Genomic DNA, 7,588 nt, shown 5'->3' with positions numbered 1-7,588 from the left:
AGTCTCTTTTATTTTGAAAGATATTGAAAGCCAGGCCAGAAAGGGTAAGTGGACAGGGGTTTCTCAGGAGGATAAAGTTTTGGGTTTAAGGAGATCTGAAGCCAAGAAATCCTGATTTTTTTTTTAAGATTTATTTATTTATTTGAAAGGCAGAGTTACAGAGAGGCAGAGGCAGAAAGAGAAAGAGAGGTCTCCATCTTCTGGTTCACTCCCCAAATGGCTGCAACTGCCCAACTGGGCCAATTTGAAGCCAGGAGCCAGGAGTTTCTTCCAGGTCTCCCAAGTGGGTTCAGGGGCCCAAAGACTTGGGCCATCTTCTACTGCTTTCCCAGGCCATAGCAGAGAACTGGATCAGAATTGGAAGTGGAGAAGCTGGGACTAGAACCTGCGCCCATATGGGATGCTAGCACTGCAGGCGGCGGCTTTACCCGCTACGCCACAGCCGGCCCCATCATCAAATACTTCTTTAAGAGAAAAGGTACCAAGTGGGGGTGACAACAAAGCTGTGAAATAGAAGAGAAGGAAGAGGAAGCCGTCTTGAGAAGAAATGAATGAAATAGGTGTTGCTGAGATAGGAAATGAAATTAAATTAGGAGAATGGGTGGTTGGCTGGGATACCTGTAATAGTACCAAATGCAATCTCGGGGCCAGAGTTGTGCCACAGCAGGTCACACCACCCCCTACTACACCAGCAAACCATATCAGAGCACTGGTTTGAGTCCTGGCTGCTCCAGTTCTAACCCAGCTCTCCGCTAATGCACCTGGGAAAGCAGTGGAAGATGGCCCAAGTGCTTGGGCCCTACCATCCGTGTGAGAGACCCGGCTGCAGCTCCAGGCTCCTGGCTCCAGCCTGGCCCAGCCCCAGTGTTGCAGCCATTTGGGGAGTGAAACGGCAGATGAAAGAGCTCTTTCTCTAACACTCTGCCTTTCAAATAAAATAAATTTCTTAAAAAAAAAAAAAGAAAAGAAAAGAAACAGAATCTAGGGCAGGGCAGGCGGGGAACACGCTTAAACATTTTAATAGATTACAGATTTTATTTGGATAGCTAAGGCTAAGGCTGGTCATCTGTCCATCAGGTGGGATAATGACCAAACGAGATAACCAGAAGCTCAGCCTTTGGGTTGACCAACTTAACCGCCATGGAGTTCACAAAAACAGAAGCATCTGTTGTGTGAGGAACCATGGAGAGACTTCCTATTTATGGAATCCTGTGGTGGGCTGGTGCTGTGGCATAGCTGGTAAAGCCGCTGCCTGCAGTGTCGACATCCCAAATGGGCACCGGTTCACATCCCAGCTGCTCCACTTCTGATCCAGCTCCCTGCTGATGGCCTGAGAAGGCAGTGGAAGATGGCCCAAGTCCTTGGGCCCCTGCACCTGTGTGGGAGACCCGGAAGAAGCTCCTGGCTCCTGGCTTCGGATGGGCACAGCTCTGGCAGTTGCAGCCATCTGGGGAATGAACCAATGGATGGAAGATCTCCCCCCCGCCCCGCCTCTACCTCTCTGTAACTCTGTTTTTCAGATAAGTAAATAAATCTTAAAGAAAAAAAAAAAAAAGAATCCTGAGGAGGAAAAACCAGGCCCATTAACAAATACCCTCCTTCCCAGTTAACTAACTTGAAATCCACTCTTCCAGTTTCTCTGCTGTTAACCCGCACTGCATTAAAAAAATAAAAGTCAATTTAAAAGCAGACAGACTTGCTATGACTAATTTAAGAACTCCCAAAGCAGGCCCTTTTCCAAAAATACTTTGCAGTTGACAATACTGTAAGCTCAGCACCAGAGAGACATGACACAACTGTTGACCCCAGGCTCTGTCACAGCCAACTGCTGGTGTGGGCAGGGCAGGGTGGGCCCTGGGAGACCTCCACACCCCTGAGCTGCTGTTGGCATGGGGCTTTACAATTAAAGCTTTCTATAAACAAAATGTCCCCCATCTTTGCATTGTAAACAGCCTACTTAAAAATTATTCTTGGGGTAGGCGTCTGGCACAGAGGTTAAGATGCCGCTTGGGATGTGGGCATTCCATGTGGGGAGTTCCTGGTTGAAGTCCCAGCTCTGCTTCCTGCCAATGCACACCCTGGGAGGCAGCAGACATGGCTCAACTACTTGGGCCTCTGCCACCCGTGTTGAAGCGCTGGACAGAGTTCCAGGTCCCCGGCTTCAGCCTGGCCTGGCCGTGCCTGGCTGTTGCATTAGGGGAGCAAACCAGCAGATACAAGAATACAAGATACGTTTGTCTGTCTGCCTTTCAAGTAACACGGAAAACAAAAATCTTATTTTTTTCCTCTTGGTTTCTATGATGGAACAATTTACACTAGGGGCCGAGACTGCTAGGGCTTTTCAGATAATGCATTTTCACTTAAATACGTATTTCTCAATGAAAATAGGTTTACCTCCTCTGTGGGCACTACTTTTAAAAGCTACACCTTTCAGCAGAGTTGCTTGCACACGAGTATAATTACGCGGTAGTACGAAGGAGGCGGCTGGACATCAAAGGCAGAGAGCCTTTTCCAGACCCAGAGGGAGCGCGGGATCTCCCTTCACGCGGGCAGCTCGACGAATTTCACCATGAATTCCACCGCGGGGGCGGGAGGCGGCGCGATGATGTCACCACCCCGGTGTTTATGACGCGCCACGCGGTTATGTTCTTCATCTCCTTCTCCTCTTTAACACCAGGGAACAGCCAGGCACGGCCAGCAGCTCCCACACTGCCTGACCTGCCTCTGGCTTCCTGTGAAGTCAAATTAAAAAAAGGCAATCTACCTCTTGAAGGTTTTGCTCAGCCAATGCCAGTTTATTAACGACTCCACATCTTTTTTTTTTTTTTTTTTTTAATGGGTCAAGTAGTTTCTCGGCCCAAGTGTGAGCTGGTTTCCTAAGAATTCCATTAGCGGGAACGCAAGAGCTAGCGTCCCTGCAAGCTCTGGACTCCAGGACACGGGGCGAGCGCACCCCCTTTTCTGGATAACCAGATCGCGTTTGGGACCAGTGAGGAAAGTCGCCCAGGTCGCCCCCGGTTTTCCACACCTGCACCGCCGGGCCGCGCAGCCACGGTGCCGCTTTAGTCCTCCCTCAGAGCGCGCCCCGGGACCTGGCCCTGCGAGAACGCGGCGGCGGCGGCCCCAACTTTGGGGTCCACGCAGCCAGGGAAAAGCAGGGCGGGCGGCACAGGGGGCACGGCGGCCCCCGGGGGCTCTGCGGCCGCAGAAGCGGCAGCCCCGGCGGGGGGCTCCGCGAACAGCCCCTCCGTCCGCCCAGCCCACGCAGGGGCCCTACGACCCCGGGAGGGGGAGTCGGGGGTCCCGACGCAGGTGGCAGCTTCGGGCCCGGCGACTCAGGGAGGTACGACACGGCCGACGGCGGCGGCGAGCGGCTAGTGGGGAACTCCAGGGGGCGCCCTCGCGGCGCCCACGCCCGAACCCCTCGCCCCCGGACCCGCGCGTGGGGGCGGCCGGGCCTCGCAGCGCCCCTCGGGGTCGCGGCCCCGCCCTCCACACCCCCGGAAGTGACGCGCGGCGGCGACGGCATCTGGGAGGGGCCCGGGCGCTGCCAGGGGGTTTGAGAGTGGCGGCGGCCGCGGCGCGACTGGCAGGCCGGGCGACGGCGAGGAACGCCCAGAGCGCGCGCCCGGCGGGTAGCGGCCGGACGACCCGCGCCGCCGCCGCCGCCGCAGCCGCCGGCGCCGCCGCCACTGCCGCCGCGTGCGGGGGCGGGCAGGGCGGGGCGCGAGGAGCCGCGGCGGCCGTGCGGCGGCGGGAGATGCGGGCGGCTGTGGGCACCCGGCGGGCTCGCCTCCGCCGCGGGGGTCGCAGCGGCTGCCGCGCTGTCCTCGAGTGCCCGGCGTGAGGAAGGCGAGGAGGCGGCGGGCGGAGCGGAGCGTCGAGCTCGAGGCGGAGAGCGACCCGGAGCCCAGCGCGCGGCCTCGGTGAGCGGCGCGCCCCAGCGGGGTCTCGCGGCGGCCGCGGCCGGGCCCGGGGGCTCGCGGCGCCGCAGGAAACGCGCGGGCGGGCGGGCGGGGCGCTCGCTCCCTCGGGGCCGCCCCGGACGCGCCCGGCCTCGCGGCTGCTGCCCGGCGCTGCGCAGGTGGACGCGGAGCGCCCCGCCCGGCTCGCCTCGCCCCTTATTTGGTCTTGCGAGGTGACCCGGGCAGAAGGTGGCGGCGGGGAGTGAGTGCGACTTCGCCGGGGGACAGGAAGTTGGAAAATGAAAGCGCCCGGAGGCCGCGCCCGGCCCCGCGGACTTTGATCTCCGGGGCGCACGGTCGCCGGCGCGGCTTCCTGCCCCGAGCGGCCGCTCATCCGGTGTCGAGTTTCCTCCTCGCTCGGTCGCCCGCAGCGCCCCCTCCCTTCCCCCGGCTCGCGGTGCGGCAGCGGCGAGGCTGGTGGCCGCCGCGTCCCCGGGAGGACCCTCTGGGCACGTCTGTGGGGGGCGGAGTAGTGCCTGGGCTTGGCGTCCGGTGGACCGCGGTGGGCGAGCGAGGCACGGTGGGCTTCTTCCCCGGCCGTCGGGAGCGTGGGCCGTTTCAGTGGGGGGTGTCCTGGGGGTCTCCAGTCGCCGGCCTCTGCTGGGTGGACCCTGGGGATTCCGGGCTGACGGCGCGGTGGCTCGGGCCCGGATTTTTTGGGCCACGTTACCCTGCAGGATGCTTCGTGACTGATGGGCACACGCTCCCGTCCTGTTTGTAGAGCTTGTGGTGATTTTTAACTCAGGTCTGGGCTTGGTGCATTTTATAATCTGGTTTTGTTTTCTTTAAGCTGCTCACTGAAGAACTTGGAGACTTGTTTTTTGGTTCTTAGCTACTGTCTCTGAAAAATAGTCTGGCCGTGGGTCTCCACAGCAACTGGACTGTGTGTTTTATAAACATGTTTAGGGTGGGAAGCTTCCTTTAGTTGAGCCTTGCTTTTCCTAACAAGTTGTTTCATCATGCCCCGCTCACAGGGTGGCTCAGGGCTTGGTCTTCGGAGGGGTAAGGTGGAATCAATTATGTCCTCACGTTTAACCCCTAGGAAGTCAGACTCATTAATTTCAATTAGTTGTTCCTTCATTACACCTCTAAAAACTTTTTTTTAAAACTAATTGTGGAAAACTTGGGGTTTTTCTAAGAAGGAAAATCATGTTTTATTTTTTCCTCTTTTAATAGGTAACAAGAATGGAAAGTATTTGTATTTTTTTAACTCATTTCACCTTTGTAATTTTTAATTCTCTTCTGGATTTTTTTTTTCCTTCAGTCCTCTTTTATGGTTGAAAAAACCATTGAAGTTCATAGTTAATATCACACTTTCGGGAACTAAAATGTTTGCATTTTATTATAGACCCAAAGGGTCACCAATTTTTCAGTCAAAAGAGTAACCTGACACCAAGATTGAATTAACAAGACATTCCTTTAAAACCCACTGCAGATGTCCATTTTATGTGTATGTTAGTTTTTCTCAAAAGAAATGTTCAGTCCTTCAGTCCCAAACCACAGAGCCTGTTTCACTGTCAGCAGCATTCTAGCCACACCAGGAAGCACGGGGTTGTCCACAGCTGGGCTGTGCCCCACCAGCTGGGCTGTGCCCCCACCCCGCCGTGCGGCCACTGCAGAGGGGAAGGTGGAAGGCAGAGCCCACGCACCTCACCTCAGGGACGCTGCTGCCTTGCTCAGGATGGCACCTGGGTGGCTCACTGTGGAAAAACTGATGTCTCATCTCTGTCTCTGGACAGCTTAGCCATCATAAACCTGTGGGGCTTAAACAGTATCCACATGACAGGTGTCAAGACATAGGAATCCGGGTTTTAGAAGCTTTCCAAAACTCGGTGGAATTATAAGCACCACGTCTGTAGTCTGGAGATTCTGGTTCTCTGCCTGCCTTTCCTGGTGTCCTCTATCATCCTGTCTCGCATTCGGACCTCTACCCCACAGCGTTCCTGATGTGAAGGTCATGTCTGCAAATGTGGAAATTGAGATCTTTGGTTAAGTTAGTGTTTACTAGGAAGGAGCATTAACAGGCTTAGACTAGCAAGTAATTAAATTTTAAAAACTTTTGAGAGCGAATGACAGACAGGAATCTTCCCTCTGCTGGGTCACTCCCCAAATGTCCCCAGCAGCCAGGGCTAGACCAGGCCAAAGCGGGGGCCTGGGAATTCAATACCTGCTGCCTGCTGTGGTGCACTTTAACAGGAAGCTGGACTCAGGAGCAGAGCTGGGACTTGAACCCCAGGCACTCTGATGTGGGATGCAGGAGCTACACCAAACATGCACCCCACAAATAATTGTTTAAAGTGGGAAGACTATGTTGAATAAAGATACATCTGGCAAACTCAGAAAAATGACAGGGCACTGTCCCCAACACCCTACCCCTCCACCCTCCCATGGAGATTTTCAAAAGCCTGCTGTTTTGGGGTGGACATTGTGGTGCAACAAGTTAAGCCCCTGCTTGGGATGCCTGGTTCGAATCCCAGCTACTGAGTGCTTGCTTCCAATCCAGTCTCCTGCTAATGTGCCTGGGAAGGCAGCAGATGATGGTCCGAGTTCTTGGTCTCTGCCACCCACTTGGAAGATCCAGATGAAGTATTTGGGGAGTGAATCAATGCATGGAAGATTTCTTTCTCTCTCTGCCTTTCAAATAAGTAGATCTTTTTAAAAATTCTGTTATCTCAGTTTTAGTGAGTGTAGCACTGATTCTAGTGGTCATGGTTGTTCCGCGTTAAGGTAGCACTTACTGTTTGTGGCTTATTGGTGCTCAGTATGTAATAGGTCGACTTCTCTATGCTCAGCTGGTGATGTTAGTGCTTTAACAGGCCCAGGAGATTTCCCTAATGAATAGTACAAGACTGAAGAGAGAGACTTGGATGAATGGCTGTACTTCTCTGTGGGACACATCTCCCCTTCTCAATGTTGGGAGACCGTTTTTCTGTGCATGTGGCTTCCTTGTGGTAACCAGGTGGCCTGGAGAGCTTTTTTGGTGTCTCAGAAAAGTGGCAGAAACCCAGGTGTTTCCACTGCTGCCCCCGGTGGAAGCAGATGTGGATGACTCTTTTTTTTTTTTTTTTTTTTTTTTAATTTGACGGGTAGAATTATAGCCAGTGAGAGAGAGAGAGAGAAAGGTCTTCCTTCTGTTGGTTCACTCCCCAAATGGCTGCTATGGCCAGCGCTGTGCCGATCTGAAGCCAGGAGCCAGGAGCCTCTCCTGGTCTCCCATGTGGGTGCAGGGGCCCAAGCACTTGGGCCATCCTCCACTGCCCTCCCGGGCCTCAGCAGAGAGCTGGCCTGGAAGAGGAGCAACCAGCACTAGAACCCCAGGGTGCTGGCGCTGCAGGCAGAGAGGATTAACCAAGTGAGCCACGGTGCTGGCCCCGTGGATGACTCTTAAGGACCCCATCTCCTATGAGTTTTGTGTTGGAATTAGTCTTCTCAGTCTGGATTTTCTATCTGTTGTGTTAGATTTGTTTCCAACATGTTTGTTTTTTAAAAGATTATTTACCTTGAAAGTCAGAGTTAGAGAGGGATGTCTTCTAGATGCTGCTTGACTCCCCAGATGACTGCAGTTGCCAGCGCTGAGCCAGATGGGAGCCAGGAGTTTCAGCTATGTCTCCCCCGTGGGTGGG

At 54.5% G+C, this 7,588-nt stretch overlaps 1 protein-coding gene across 1 annotated transcript in view; it reads left to right on the top strand.

Moving 5' to 3' along the window:
* The first annotated feature begins 3,792 nt into the window (after positions 1 to 3,792).
* The window catches only part of ELK4 (ETS transcription factor ELK4), a 25,624-nt gene continuing 21,828 nt past the window's right edge, over positions 3,793 to 7,588 (top strand). The window contains exon 1 of the mRNA XM_051821235.2: positions 3,793 to 3,926. The gene's annotated coding sequence lies outside the window, so the exon portion shown is untranslated. The remainder of the gene's footprint in view (positions 3,927 to 7,588) is intronic.

Source organism: Oryctolagus cuniculus, chromosome 13 (assembly GCF_964237555.1).
Source record: "Oryctolagus cuniculus chromosome 13, mOryCun1.1, whole genome shotgun sequence".
In the NCBI taxonomy this organism is placed as follows: Eukaryota; Metazoa; Chordata; class Mammalia; order Lagomorpha; family Leporidae; genus Oryctolagus; species Oryctolagus cuniculus.
This window is presented reverse-complemented; position numbering and strand designations above follow the sequence as displayed.